At 37.1% G+C, this 16,582-nt stretch overlaps 1 protein-coding gene across 1 annotated transcript in view; it reads right to left on the bottom strand.

The window, feature by feature from the left end:
* CNTNAP2 (contactin associated protein 2) overlaps nt 1-16,582 on the bottom strand; it is a 1,977,233-nt gene that overhangs the window by 1,341,737 nt on the left and 618,914 nt on the right. The gene's annotated exons all lie outside the window — the stretch shown is intronic.

Raw genomic sequence — 16,582 nt, 5'->3', positions numbered from 1 at the left:
AATAAAAGAAAAAAGAGAGGGTTGGTCACACTGAAAGTGGTGTTGGTGAACTTAAGGATTTCCTTTTTGATCACATTCTTGTTTAATAGAATGGAGCGAATTCCGTAGATATATCTCTAACTTGATTTTAGTAAAGCATTAGGGCCATATCTCTGATGAATATAAAACAGTAAAATGTGGTCTGGAAGATAACAGTTTCAGGAACACTCAAAATTGGTTAATAATTACGCCCCAAATATGTTGATTAATGGCTATGTCAGCTTGAAGAGAGCTCTCTAATGATGTGGCACAGGCTTTCATCCTGTATACTGTCATTTTTAATATTTTTATTATCTAAGGCATGGAAGACACGCTTATGAAATTTGTCAATTACATAAAGCTGGAAGAGAGACCTAATAGGATAACTAACTGGATTATGATGTAAAATGTTCTTGACTGACTGCAAGTCTGAGCTTGTACCAGCACAATTTGCTGTATCATCAGTAATAAACTTAAGGTGGCCGTTATGAACAAGTACATTATCAAATTCATAATTACGGTGTAGATTGCATAGAAATAAATACGCAACCTTCGTTTACTTTGTGGAAAACACAGGGCGGAAATGATGGCATCTAACGACAGTACTATATTCGCAGTACAACATTCAAAATGTTTTTGATGCCTTTTAGTAAGGCTTTACATATAAATAGAAAAAAGGAATAAGTCACGAACATATTGTACTAGGAATGATCACAAAATGAACACAAGTGTGCAATCACCACACAGATCTATAAAGAGATCATTGCCAGCAACCCAAAAGCTCTCATTGTGTCCTTTTCCAAATCTGGTCACTGTTCTCCTCCCCGATGAATTGTTCCAGAGATTCATCCACGGGGTTGTATTTAGCAATACACAACAGGTTGCAGATTGCTCATTTTCTTTGTCGTCTAATATTGCACTGTATCATCTACTTCTCTTTATTCACCCACTCTAGTGTTGAACATGTGGATATTTCCAGTTTGGAGTTATTATGAATAATTCAGCCATCACATTCTTGTTCGCGTCTGCGAATACCTATTTGTGCATTTCTGTTGGGTATATGCACAGGACTGGTATTGTGGGTCCACAAATGTTTGTATTTTTACATTTACTCAATTTTGCCAACAATTTCCCAAAGTAGTTGAGCCGACTTTTACCCCCACCTCCCCATATACACAAAGCTGTATGTCATGAGAATTTCTATTGTACCACATTCTTGCCAAAATTTGATGTTGTTAGCCTTTTATTTTTCTCTAAGTTTAGTTTAGACATTCTGGCTCAATGTAAGTTTAATTTTCATTTTTCTGATAGCTACACTTGTGCTGTTAGTAACACAACGTATCATAAAACTATAGTAAATTAAGACATAAGTGTTAGGAGTACAAGGATAGACCAAATAAACGTGTTGATTCCTGAAACAAAACCACATATATCCAGTGCATACCATCACTTAATTCATGACACAGGTAACACAGGGAAATAATAGATAAAGGAGGTATTTTTTATTTATTATTTATTTCTATTTATTTAATATTTTTCAATATTTATTTACTTTTGAGAGAAAGAGAGAGAAAGAGAGAGACAGAGGCGTGAGCGGGGGGAAGGGCAGAGAAAGGGAGACACAGAATCTGAAGCAGGCTCCAGGCTCTGAGCTATCAGCACAGAGCCTGACGCGGGGCTCAAACTCATGGAGTATGAGATCGTGACCTGAGCTGAAGCCGGATACCCAACTGACTGAGCCACCCAGGCGCCCCTAAAGGAGGTATTTTTTAATAACGTGTTTCAGATCAATTGGGTATCCTCATGGAAACAAGTGAAATGTGGCTTTCCCCTATACTGTACTTAAAAATCAAGTTAAAACTGGGTAGATTCAAATGTGAGGGGTTGAACGTTAAAGACTCTAGGAGATGATATTGGAGAATAGCATCATATTCCTAGAGTTGGGAAAGATTTCTTTAATAGGACTCAAAGCACTAGCTATATAGGAAAAGATGGATAAATTAGATTATATTAAAATTAGAAACTGTTGATTACCCAAAGGCATTAATAAAAGAGTGAAATGGCTAATAATCACTGAGCGAAGGATGGTATTTGCAAACATATATTATAACCAGCAAACACTCACATCTAACATGGACAAATAAGTCCCACAAATCCATAAAACATATTCAGAATATTCAGTTAGAAAATGATCAAGGAATCTTAACAGGCACACAGCTCACACACACACACACACACACACACACACATACACACACACACACAGGAATATATGCTTATAAAACATATTAAAAATGCTCAACCTCATGAGATTGACATTTTAAGACAGATCAAAAAAAATGAAGAATGTTCAAAGAGAGCAACCAAAATGATCAAAGTGCCTAATTTCATCATATTTCTTTGAGGGGAACAAAAATGCTTAAGCTTTACAAGAGGGAATCAAGGGGTGACAATCTCCATCTTCCACTATTTAAAAGAACAGAGATATAAAGTTTCTCAGTGATGCAACACAATGCCACAAACCCCACAAGTATGCATCCTTGATTTTTAAGTACAGTATAGGGGAAAGCCACATTCCACTGGCCCCATGAGGATATCGAATTGACCTGGAATACGTTATTAAAAAATACCAGCTTTCTCTATTGTAATCTGCACCTAGATTATGCAGCTTTAACTCATCTTTTTGAAATTACTATTTTGCTTGGACTAAGTAAAAAAATGTACTTCTTGACTCAACATTTAGTAGAGTCTGTCCACAGATTATTCATCATGCTGCAAATTCTCTACATTTTGGAATTTGATCAAGAAATAAAACTGGGACACCTGGGTGGTTCAGTCGGTCAAGCATCCAACTTCAGCTCAGGTCATGATCTCGTGGTTCATGGGTTCACACCCCGCGTTGGGCTCTGTGCTGACAGCTCAGAGCCTGGAGTCTATTTCGGATACTGTGACTCCCTCTCTCTGCCCCTCCCCCGCTCACACTCTGTCTCTCTGTCTGTCTCTCTCTCTCAAAAATAAACATTTTTAAAAATTTTTTTTTCAACGTTTTTATTTATTTGTGGGACAGAGAGAGACAGAGCATGAACGGGGGAGGGGCAGAGAGAGAGGGAGACACAGAATCGGAAACAGACTCCAGGCTCCGAGCCATCAGCCCAGAGCCTGATGCGGGGCTCGAACTCCCAGACCGCGAGATTGTGACCTGGCTGAAGTTGGACGCTTAACCGACTGCACCACCCAGGCGCCCCAATAAACATTTTTTTAAATAAAGAAATAAAACTGAATATCAAGCCGACTTTAAGAAATTTAAACAAATACTTTGCTGAGAGAACAAAAATTTCCTTTTTAAATATAGTTCTTCCTCCGAGGGTCCTGCCTACTTAACGCTATGAAAATTTACAGGGAGGTGTGTTTATAATGTTGATAATATCCAGATATGAATTGCATCATTAAAATCAAAACTTTCTTGGAATAAGGCAAAATTAAAAGCAAATCGTTGGGAGACTTCTTTACATATTCATCACTTCGGAGGTAAATGACTATCTGAGTTATGAGAAATAGTCTTAACTGCAAGGCAAGCTTAGTTGCATATGTTAAAAAATATATAACAGGGCGCGTGGGTGGCTCAGTTGGTTAAGCGTCTGACTCCTGATGTCGGCTCAGGTCAGGATCTCACTGTTCCTGCGTTGGAGCCCTGCAATGGATTCTCTCTCTCTCTCTCTCTCTCTCTCTCTCAGTCTCTCTGCTGCTCCCTCTCCTCTCTCTCTGTCTCTATCTCTCTCAATATATATATATATTTTTCAGGAATTTGGCAGGTCAACTACATTTTAAAACCTTTGATTGAAGAATGCCAACTTGTTTTTTTTGTTTGTTTGCTTTTTGTTTTGTTTGTTTGTTTGTTTTTAATGTCAAGGGGAGCCTGGGTGCCTCAGTCAGTTAAGTGTCCGGCTCTGGATTTCAGCTCAGGTCATGATCTTACGGTGCTTGGGTTCAAGCCCCACGTCAGACTCTGCCCTGACAGTGTGGAGCCTACTTGGGATTTTCTCTCTCCCCCTCTCTCTCTGCATGTACCCCCCCAACTCACTCTCACTCTCTCAAAGTAAATAAACATTAAACAATAAAAAATAAAATGTCAAATATTACATTAAGATTATCCTATAATAGACAAAGAAAATGAAACTCAGACACAAGAACTATATTGCTGCATGAAATTTCATAAAGGCTGGACAGCGGCTGAAACTAATGTGGCCTCATAATTAAGTATGATGAGCTTCCTGTTCTGCATAGAAGGCACAGTATGATTTCTCTTCTCATCAGGAAGAGAAAATCTTCGCAGGAAGTCAGCCCGGGCCAGGGTATAAAAGTAAACACATGTACACAAGTCTAATTAATGTAAAATAATAATTAAGTTTGATTCAGAAAAATCTCAAACATTGACATGCCCTACAATTTTTAAATTTCCTGACCAGTGTATATTATATATGTTCTTATTTTTTAATGTCTTGACAATATCATAATGAAGATAAAATAGACATTTTCTGCGTGCCACATCAGGTGGTTGTATTAGGAAAAGAGGATTAAAGCTACAGGTGATCAGAATTCAGTATAACAATTTTAAAAATGTTACAATAGATAACACCAACAATAGACTGGATTATTACAAAAAGTAGTAAGCTCCCCATTACTGGAGATATTCAAGTGAAAGCTGGATAATAAGAATTTCTTCAGAGGGAGATTTTACTTAGGATGGGAGACTGGACTAAATAGGCTTTAATTTCATTCACAAAGAAAGCTGAAATGTAATACAAACTATTATGTTGAATTTATTAGCAATACTATCAAGTGATTTTTATTTCTTATTGCCTTAAAACTAACAGTTATTATCCAAGTTTTGGTTGATCTATTTTATTAACATCACGGGGGATATTATTTATATTATTACTAAGTAACATTTGACTATATATAACCTTTATTATTAAAGAGTCTGGTCATTTCCATTTTTACCATGAATAACTCCCCCAGTTTATTCATTCAGCAAATATTTATAGAGCACTTCTAGATGCCAGCCATTAAGGGTTTTGTGCTTTGGGGTGGTTTTTTTTTAAAGAATTTTTTCATAAGCAATTCACCAGACTGTTTTTATATGTCAGGATACAATTTATTTATTTATTTGAAGAATGTATTCATACTTAATAAAGACTTTATTATTGGCAAAAAGAGATATCTAATATACACTTAGGATTCATAGAAATGAGGTCTTGTGTGCAAAAACTAAAGGCTAATGAACATAGAATAACCAAGTCAAGGTCATGGAAGCCATTTTCCCCCTCTGCAACTATAAGGTAACTGCTGTTTGATTCTTGCCTGTTAAGAAGGCTTAAGAGCTTCCTGTTGCTCCCAAGTATCCCTCTTTCTGATGCACTACCGAATGCAACAAGGTCAAGGAATTCATTAGTTTGGGGCATGCACTGAGCACATGGTTTTTAAAAAAAAATTAAAAGTTATGTGGGCAAGAGGTCATTTTTTCTTTTTCTTTCTTTCTTTCTTTCTTTTTTTTTTTTTTTTTTTTGGCCCACCTACTGCTTTACTCTGTATCCTTTCTCTGGCATACATTCCCATTAAAGTCCACAGAATTTTGCAAACAACATGGTTTATTATAAACAGTTTCCCAACTTCTTTAGCCAACTGCATATTCACCGGCATTGTCCAAATAAAAAAAAAATAAATAAATAAAAGTCATCATTCCTAAGATGTGCTTCTTCCTGGTCAAGTAAGAACAGTAAAAAGTGTTCACTACACATGTCCCAAAGAAAAGTGTTTGCTGATGGTGGAAGAGGTAAATTTACAGGTTAAGAAGGGCTTCAGAATTTCCACATGCAATACTTCTCTGTAGGTTATCAAGTAAATCTGCTCTCTATTTACAGAGAAGACTGAGGAAGGATGTGCCGCAGAAATCAATTAAGTCGTGGAGCTCAAAACAAATCCTGAACAAGCCCTTAAGTAAAGTCAGGATAATCAACTTTTTGAAGTCAAGGGCTGAGTTCTATTTGCCATTTTTAATAACCACTGTTAACCATGGCTCCCTAGACGTAAGAGGCACTGAATAAATATCCATGAAATGAGTGAATACAGAATTACTTAAATAGTAAATGAACATATGAATGGATGAATTGACCAACAGATGAGGTAAGAACCCCGGAATGAGAGAGAAAAATCACTCTCGAGAGAAAAATCCTTGGGCCCAATCATGTGACATGAAAGAAAGACCTAGATCATGAAAGACAAATATGAGGTGTACTGTAATAAAATATATATATATATATATATATATGTATACACACACACATATATACATATGTATACGTATATATGTATGTGTGTATATATGTATATATATGTACATTTGTACATATGTATGTACATATATATACATATATATGAGATATACTTTATATATATATATATATATATTTTTTTTTTTTTACCAATGTCAGTGATTCACATTATATCTTCAGTGAAGAAGAACTCAGATTTTTGTTAAAGTACTCATTGTATGGATGCTAAATATTGTTTTTGGCTTAATATATAGGAAGCGAATCCTCACCTAAGAACAGGTATTTCGTTCATTCTTGAAAATAATTCGGTGGCTGTCAATAGTTAAATTTTAGAAATTAAATCTCTATCTTTAAAAGTTCCTTTGTATGAAAATTCTAGCATTCAAAATGCGCAAAACTAGGGAAAGAACAGTCATTTCGCATTCAGTTTTAACAATTCTACTTGTCTGCCGTTATTATTCATACATATGCATGCCCAATCCTGGGAGCATCATCACAGTCCCTTCCTTAGTGTGGGGGAAGCAGATGGCCTGTGCGGGTCAGAAAAGTAGTGGACAGGGCATTCTGATGAGCTGGAAATAAGCAAGGACTTTCTCATTCCACGAGGGATGGGCACTCTTGGCGTTGGTCTGCTCCAGAGGTAGCCAGGAGACTTGACTGAGAGAATGCACAATTCAAAGTGAAAGTTTTAAGAATTCAAATTTCACTCATCACGATAGAAAATTCCTGTAACTTCTGTTGCAGCTTTTAGCTAAGCGGCTAAAATTAAGTCAATTTCAAAAACGGATTCTCATCTATATCATCAAAACCTAGTCTCTAGCTAGCATTTTGTACCAAACAAGGTTTGGTTATTTATTACTTTTCTCCTTCACTTAAGAAAGAAAAGGGTCAGAGGCACATTTACAAAATGAAAATGTTCTCACTGGTAACTAAATTTAGTTTATTGTTTATTAACAAAATAATTAGGGATGCAAGTAATATCTCCATGCCATCTGCCTCAGGGACTCCTTTTTGAAGCCTCATTATTTTCTGGGGCAGAGGCTCTGTTATAAAAGAGAACACTGGAAAAAATGCAGGATAGCAAAAAAGAAGTGTACATATTGCCTGCGCATTAGCAAAGTCTGTTATTGTATATGCGATAATGTCAATGAAATATGGAAGCAGTCTATGCAAAACTATATGAAAAATTGCAGTGCACACAATGATAGCCAACTGATACGTACAAGTTTTATACACACGATACACAATGATGCACGCAACACTGCACAAGTGTCAATGATCTACGCAATGATCTAAGGAAAATATCTCATATTTGCCATGATTTTCAAGCTAGGTCTACGTGAAAGAAAGATGAGGCCATTTTCCCATGAAAGATCATATCAATGGAGACAGATATTTCTACTGACTGAAGTAAGTGGAAAATTGCCTCACATCTCTACTTTTTACTTTTGTACACTCCGTCCCCGACGATGATGTAGCAATTTGAAATATTTGAAAACACAGGTTTCGTTCTCTGCTTTAGCTTCCCTCCTTTACTTTTTTTCACAGAGAAAATGCAAAGGGATTATTTTCAAGATCAATATAGTTAAATTTAGTAAACAGACCGTTGAGATCAAACTCAAGTGTCTTTTGCAAGTTCTGTGATCTTCCCCGTACCTCATGCGCAGTAAGTGACTCCCTCCTCTTTGACCAGCACTTTCTGTGCACATTAATTATTCCAATCCCTAAGCCCAGTTCCTGGATGGTGGGCATTATGTCACCCCCAATTTCTGGCTTAGAATCCTCATGACCCCTGTGAAGATTTACAGCACATCGAAGGCTCTTTCAATAAATACCTGCTGTAATTACAGAATCCGTTTTAGGAGAGACGAGATTTTTAGCATCCGTATACTTGGCAACATAAAACTACTTCACCAAAAAAAGTAGTGGGTGTATTTTGATATAAATAGAAAATATTTATAGTAGTCCCACCTCCTTAGGCTCTGAATGTGTAGGGAAACAACAGTAGGAGATGGATGGAGATATATATATATATATATATATATATATATATGTATATATATATATATACACACACATATATATATAACAGATGGGGCTTGGAAATACAGTTGTTTTTAGTTCAATCTTCTATAAATGTTATATCCATATACATAAAGCCATCAATTCTCCTTGCAAAGAACTTCTTTAATATGTTTTCCCATAGTGCAAGCTGGAAATCAGCTGTTCTAACAATGGAAGAGGACACATTAAAGAGAAAAGTCAAAGTCCACATCAAGACACAACAGGCTCAAAATGCTTTCTACACCTTCATAAAGTTACCATCTTCCACTATCGTGAAAAGTTTCCCATATCTTCATGACCACCACGCCACTAATTTTGCCTCTTCAAAATAGAATTCTATCTACAGGCTGGGATTGAAATAATGTAACAGAAAGACCAGTAGACAAGAATCAGGGAGAAAAGGCACCTGGCTTAAGTCTGTTCACACTGCTATAATGAAAATGGCATGGACTGGGTGGCTTAAAAACAAATTTATTTCTCACAGTTCTGCAGATTGGAAAATCTAAGTAGGAGAAGTTGGTAGATTTGTGTCTGATGAGAATCATCTTCCTGGTTCACAGACAGCCGTCTTCTCACTGTATCCTCACGTGGAGGAAGGGGTGAGGGATCTCTCTGGGGCTTCTTTTATAAGGGCACTAATCCACTCATGAAGTAGCAACTCTCATGACCTATTCACCTCCCAAAACGCCACCTCCAAATACTGGGAATTAGGTTTCAACGTATGAGTTTTGGGGGAACATAAACATTCAGTCCGTGGCAGGTCCCAAACCAAATTAAAAAATAAGGCTGTGGTACCTTATGGAATATGGTGTCAAAATGGTAAGCCTCAAAATTTTGAGTCAGCCATGATAAAAACTACAAGAAGTCATACATAGTATTTGACGAGAAATCTTGGAACAAGGCACAATGTTGTTAGCGTCAATACCTCGTTAAGTAATGTTCTCACCATTTTGTTAGCCATCTCACTCACAAGAGTTCTCAACAGAAAATACCTAAAACCCAATGATTGTAGGAGTCAAACGATAAGCATCATTAGAGATAAGGGCGGGTGGGGTAAGTTATTTATCTAATGCAAGTTAAAACTGTATTTCTCTTTTCGTCTGTTTTCTCCTTTCTCTTTATATTTACCGACATACAATGAAAAAGCAAGAGAGTAAGGTATCCGACTGCTAACTAGACACTTTTTGATTAATTCCTCAAAACATAATCTTGTAATTTTGTGATAACCACAGGACTGTAAAAACACATTTGTTGTAGAAAATTGGATTTCTATATTTTAAGCTGTAAGCGAACGCCAGTCGTGTATTATCTAACTTATCTCTATGAAGAGAAAAAAGAAACCCAGCATCGCACCCGCCTTAGGGGACCTGACCCAACACTATGGATACTACACCGGTGTTTTTATAATTTAGAAAGCATGAGATGCTCTGGATTTGTCCATGAACACTGCTGGTAGTATCTAGCAACTTCTGATCAAATTATGATGGTAACTTTGTTTTATGCTGGAGACAAAAGGCCACTACAAGTGCTCCATGAAGCAGAAGTTGTAAAGGAGTACAGAAGCTACCGCTGAACAACAACAACAAAAAATCCCAGAAGCTATTTAAGGCGCGTTGCCAGTGGTGTATGGTAAGCAGATGAAGAGACAAATGGCAGAACTAGCTGCTAGACTGGATTTTAGGGTGAGGGCTACCAGCGGCAACAGTGAGAGAAAAGGAGTCAAGGAGAACTTGCAGATATTTTGGCTCAAGGAACGTAGAGCGTGCTGTGATGTATTTGCAAGATGGGAAAGACTTTGGTGTCAGTTCCTCTCGGAAGCAGATGGACATCCATCATTCACCTCACTTCATGTCATCATGTAGGCATTTTATCATCTCACATCATCACAAGAAGAAGGGCGTATACCGTACAGAAAGATATGTTGAGAGAGAGAGAGAAAGAGAGAGAGAGAGAGAGGGAGACCACAGTCCCATAACTCTTATTACAGTATGTTGTTATGATTGCTCTATTTTATTAGTTACTGTTATTCATTTCTTACTGTGCTCAATTTATAAATTAAACTTTATCATAGATATGTACGTATAGGGGGAAAAAACCACAGTGTATATACATAGCTTTGGTACTATCCGTGGTTTTAGGCATAAAATGGGGGTCTTGGAATATATCCCGTGTGGACAACGGGGGACTACTGTATTAAACAAACAAATTTGGGGAAGAAAATCAGTAGTTGTATTTCATCCTTAGGTTTGAAATGTCTATTAGACAGTCGTTTCAAAATTCCAAGTTGTTGGTATTTATATAAGTCTGGGTATCAAGAAGAAGTCAGGGATTAGGATATAAATCTAGAAGGTATCAGTATATGGATGATGTTTTTTTTTTAATTTTTTTTCAACGTTTATTTATTTTTGGGACAGAGAGAGAGACAAAGCGTGAACGGGGGAGGGGCAGAGAGAGAGGGAGACACAGAATCGGAAGTAGGCTCCAGGCTCTGAGCCATCAGCCCAGAGCCCGACGCGGGGCTCAAACTCACGGACCGCGAGATCGTGACCTGGCTGAAGTCAGACGCTTAACCAACTGCGCCACCCAGGCGCCCCTGGATGATGTTTAAAGATGACACTAAATGAGGTGACTTAGTGACGGAAGTGAAAGTGAAGAGGGCCCAGGACTTGAGTAGGCATACCTAAGTTTGATAATATTTAGAGACAAAGAAAAAGGATTGCCAAGTGAGGTAGGAAGGAAACTAGGGAAGTGTGGTACCATAGAAAACCAAATATAAAGGCTTTTCCATGAAAGGAAGTGGTCAACTATGTTCATTTTTGAGGCAATGGGGCAGCACGTTTTTTTCATTAGTCAAAATATAATCATGCATTTCTTTTTTTTTAAATTTTTTAAATGTTTTTATTTATTTTTGAGACAGAGAGAGACAGAGCATGAACAGGGGAGGGGCAGAGAGAGAGGGAGACACAGAATCCGAAGCAGGCGTCAGGCTCTGAGTGTCAGCACCGAGCCCGATGTGGGGCTCGAACTCTCAGACCGTGAGATCATGACCTGAGCTGAAGTTGGACGCTCAACGGACTGAGTCACCCAGGTGCCCCTATAATCATGCATTTCATCTATCAACTCTACCTTGCCAATACTGAAATGTTTTACCTATAGAAATAACTCTCATTGCTTGCCACTCCTTCCCTAAAAGAAAGAGGTATGTGAATGAATATGGTTTTTTTTCTACCATCCCACTACTCATAATCTACTGAAACTGGGACATCTACATTTTCAGAGGGGAAAGTTAAGGAACTTTGCCCAAAGAAATTGTATAGAAAACTTTGTAACCAATAGACATGATAATAAAGATTGTTTCAAATTATTTATGAAAAGAGGAGGCTATAAAAGTAATTATACACTGACTAAAAGTAGGCAAAATTGCGAATAATATAGATTATATAGAACACAATTTCCCATTTTCACTAGATCAACTTATTATAATTACTATCATTTTAATTTTATAATGTAAAAGTTTATCATTGGAATTTTACCTTTTGGCATGTTAACTAGTGATATTGAATATCTTCCACCCACAGACACATACTAACTAAAAACTACCAACTATACGGTCTTTGTCTATTTTCTTTCTGATGTTTTAATGATTTTCCTATCCCAATGTGTGAGCTTAACAGGGATGCTACTCTTTGGTCTCATTCCCATAAAGAAAATACTAATGGTTTACATTCAATGACCATATGTAGTAACAGACTTATATGGGATCTTTACCAAAATTCCCATATTATGTGTGCTTGAAATCAAAATCCTGGAGGGGAAGGGGGGTGTAGGTGACTGGCCCAGGCTACAGAGAACGAAGGGAAGAACTTAGTTTGAACTCTGATGAGTCTGATTCCAAGGCCCGTACTTCCTCCATGAAAAAAATTTGTTTTTATAAGAGACGTTCAGAATAAAAGATCACTCAAAACCTAAACACCTGTCAACATCTTTCATTTTCAAATACAGTTTTGCTTTCAACTGTTTCAAACATGTTTTTGATTCATGAGGAAACATGAGAAAATATGTTGAGCAGAGAGGAGTATGCAAAATACTTAAAGGGTTTCTATGAACTTCCTAATGGGCAAATAAAATTTCTTTAAAAACTAATGAAGTGTCACCAGTTTAATACCTAAATAAAGGCAAAAAGCATCATGCTCCATTAGCAACACTGTCTCCTGTTGTTATTTGAATTTGGGGTTGAAGATGACTCATTCTCACCATCCCTTAGTAGAGAACTTCCAATTCCATGCAACTGTGAAAACTGTCTGATACAAGAACCAATAAACATATTTAAAGTTAACAAAGAATATGAGAGAAAATGAAAAGAAATTATTATAAACTAATGAGGAAAATAATATAAAGTGAAGAAATGCTTCGTGAAATCCATATTGCACTGTATGTTCACTAAAATTTAAATTAAAAAAAATTAAAAAGAAAAAGAAAAGCTCAACCACATCACTGATGTTTATTTAGCTCTTATTTTCTATTCTAATCTTTCAAAAATTACAAATACATGTGTTGCTGGCGAGGAGGTACAATTTTATTTAAAATAACATAATGCTGTATGGATAGGTTGATATTCATATTATATACAAATAGACCAGAGTTTCTTTATGAGTAAAGGCATCTATCATCTAACTTCTCACGTCTAGTGAATTCTTGAAATTGCTTTACTGAACAGTGAAGCAGAGTAGTATTGTGTATTTGCTACAATCTTGTCAACAGATTAACAATCAGGTAAGACAAGAAAGTACATTCCACACTGATTCATGGGGAAAAGCATTTGTCATCTTGAAAACATGCTCTCCAAGGACATGAAATTTAATGACTATGAATTAACTCTAAATAGTTTGTGACTTCAATGTAACTATGGGTCAGTGAATTGCCAGGTACATGTTCAATAAGTGAGAAATAAAAGTTAATTTTTCAAAACATAAGGCTAAATTATTTCTTTAAATTACTCATACATTTTCTTTTCTTTTTTTAAGTGCTATAAATATCAGGAAATATTACATTCATGTCATACTGATGAGAGATGCCTGACAGTTTTTTTTTTTCTTTATATATGTAATAGGGGCCTGGGGGATCAATCTCGTCAGACCAAAATGGATGAGAGATCTATCTTGAAGCTGACATTGCATCACATTGATAATACACTATATATACTATATATGGAGAGAATATACAGTGTGTGTGTGTGTGTGTGTGTGTGTGTGTGTGTGTGTGTGTGTATTTCTCTGGGTTAGCTCAGGGTGTGAAAGATAATGGGTGTAGCTAATGCCTATGCCTTCATACCTTCCTATCATTCATTCATCTGGCCTTGTTATCAGTTCAAACTTACCTTGTTTTCAGAGAGTTTGGTGATTCTCCTGCAATCCTAACTTTTTAACAAATTCTACGGATTGTTTACAGAAGAATATGAATTAGCAAGAAAAGGATTTTCTACAGCCAGTTTTCAAATGCTCAATTAGCATGGGATCCAAAGACTTGATATGCAGCATGTACTTTTTTTTTTTTAAATCTGCTCTTTTATCTAGATAAACATGGCAAAGGCGTCTACATTGTTGTCAGCAATTTTATTTTTTATTATCTCTATTTACTTCACATGTACTGTGTGATAAGCATGAAGCTAAACAGGTTATTTATTTAACATTTCAACACGGTCCTAAGGAAAAGACGTTATGCCTACCTTAACATTAAGGACATTAAAGACTGGAGGGATCTATTCGTTCTACAAAGTTACAAAGACGATTAGGGAAGGGGTCTGGATTCAAATCCAGCCCTGTTAGATTCTAAACGTATGGGTTCAGCAGCTCACCAGTTACCAGTCAAGCTCAGTGCAGCTGACTTTGGCTTGTTATCTAGTAATTTCTTTTGCTTATATCTGGGTGTGTCCAGGGAAGAGTGTTTTTCCTAGCAAAAGGAACAGAGTGATAAGGGAAAGGATGAGAATGATAGTAATATCAGAAAAATTAGCAAAGTCACAGGTGCGCAATGCACAGGTGCGTTAAGCTTATATTGATAAAACCATCTAAGTTGAGATGCATTCTAGCCACAGTTTACAATTCAGTTTACATTTTTTACAGTGCTCTCGATCGATGCACAGGATCTTGTTATGTTACATGAAATATAAATTACAAATATCTATAGAAGAATTATTTGAAACATACAATGCTGTTGTCTTTGGGGTTTAATTTTGTATATTGTAAGGAGATGAAAATAAACCCCTAAGGCAGAAACACGATTGTATGCTTCAGTGAATAAATTATATTAGGGAATGTACTTGAGAGATGGCAAGAAACAAAAGACAGGCTGCTTATGTAATAATAAACTCGGTCTCCAATGAAAGTAGCAAACTTTGCAGGCTGCAGTAAGAACGTCATCTCAATAATTCTGCTATTTTCCAAGACATATCTTATTATTTCTCCACATTTAAAAGCAAAGACAAACTTGGAGAAGTTTCTGGGGCCTCCCCTTCCACCCCCCCCCTCCACCCGCCCCTTCCCCACCACAAGATCATCAGCAATAGTAATGCAAATCTTAAAGCAAAGAATATAAACCTTAAAGAGCCTGAGAGATTCTTAATTGCTAAAGAAAGGGGAGGGTCTGTGACTATCAGGAGGTACATACATCACTTGTTTTTCAGCCACAAATGAAATCTAATACAAAGGACAAGAGGAAGAAAACACAAGTGGAGAGAAGAAAACCAGGCAACAACAGGGTGTGAAGGAAGAAGGCTCAGTGGGTTCCCAAGTGTGGGTTAATTAAGGTAGACTGAGCAGGGTGTAACCTGGTTAGGGTGTCACTCGGCAAGGTAGTGGTTATACAAGTAAATCAACACTCATCAAATACATTCAGTGACTCTTTTCTTTGCTCCGACAACTCCATTCCGCAAAGCAGCCAAAGACGTAAAGAATGCTTATTACAGCATTATTAACATTGAAAAAAAAAAGAGGAGGAACTCTTAATATCTAATAATAGGGAATCATCTAATTATACCCAATCAGGTTAATAAATCACTATCTTATTAACAATACACAAGACTATAGGATCATGCTTATAAAATTAAATTCAAATGGCATTTACAAATGATACATACAGTTACATTGCTCGACTAAGCAGTTAGGTTCGACTACGATGCCTGGAGGCCAGCAATGAGGAAGTCATGGCCAGCTATAAGGAAGTCACAGGCCTGTCCTGGCAGCATCCCAAACAAAACCACATGAAACCAGATCAAAGCAGACAGGCCCAAAATGGCGAACAAATAGGCCAAAGTTTACATTATTCCTTCATGGTCCTACATCACCATATCAAAATCTCCTCCCTCAAGGTGCCATGACCAGAGACCTTGACCTAAAGAGGAAGAAAAAACAGGTAACCCACATTCCTGGAGGAGACCACCCTGCTTCCAAGAAATCCTGATCTCAAGTAATGAATATTCCAGCCCTTGGCTTACAACTGTTAATAAAACATGGAAACTCAAACCCCAGCCCAGTGGACTCAGCTCTCCCTTGAGTTCACCTGCTCTCACATCCTAAGAGTGTACTTTGGCTTTCTTAATCGTCCCTGCTTATACTGTCCTGCCTCAGGACCCAAGGCTTCCTGGGTCTGCCCGGCAACCATACGTAGGATTCCAGTTTTGTGGATAAAAAGTAGCAAAATCATGGGCGCCTGGGTGGCGCAGTCAGTTAAGCGTCTGACTTCAGCCAGGTCACGATCTCGCGGTCCATGAGTTCGAGCCCCGCGTCAGGCTCTGGCTGATGGCTCAGAGCCTGGAGCCTGTTTCCGATTCTGTGTCTCCCTCTCTCTCTGCCCCTCCCCCGTTCATGCTCTGTCTTTCTCTGTCCCAAAAATAAATAAACGTTGAAAAAAAAATTAAAAAAAAAAAAGTAGCAAAATCATACACTAAAATGTTATTAGTAGTTAATCCCAGATTATAGGATTACGGGTGAATTATATTTTCTTATTCCATTTACTTGATTTCCAAACTGTCTACAATGAGTACGTAAAGTTGGTATAATTTTAACTGATAGGGAATCTTACTTTACAAAAGCTCTTAACGTCTACTTAAAAACGGGAAATTTTATGTATTTGTCCACTGATTCATTAATTTATTCCTTGATTTAACCAGC

This window comes from Prionailurus bengalensis, chromosome A2 (genome assembly GCF_016509475.1).
Source record: "Prionailurus bengalensis isolate Pbe53 chromosome A2, Fcat_Pben_1.1_paternal_pri, whole genome shotgun sequence".
Lineage (NCBI taxonomy): Eukaryota > Metazoa > Chordata > Mammalia > Carnivora > Felidae > Prionailurus > Prionailurus bengalensis.
This window is presented reverse-complemented; position numbering and strand designations above follow the sequence as displayed.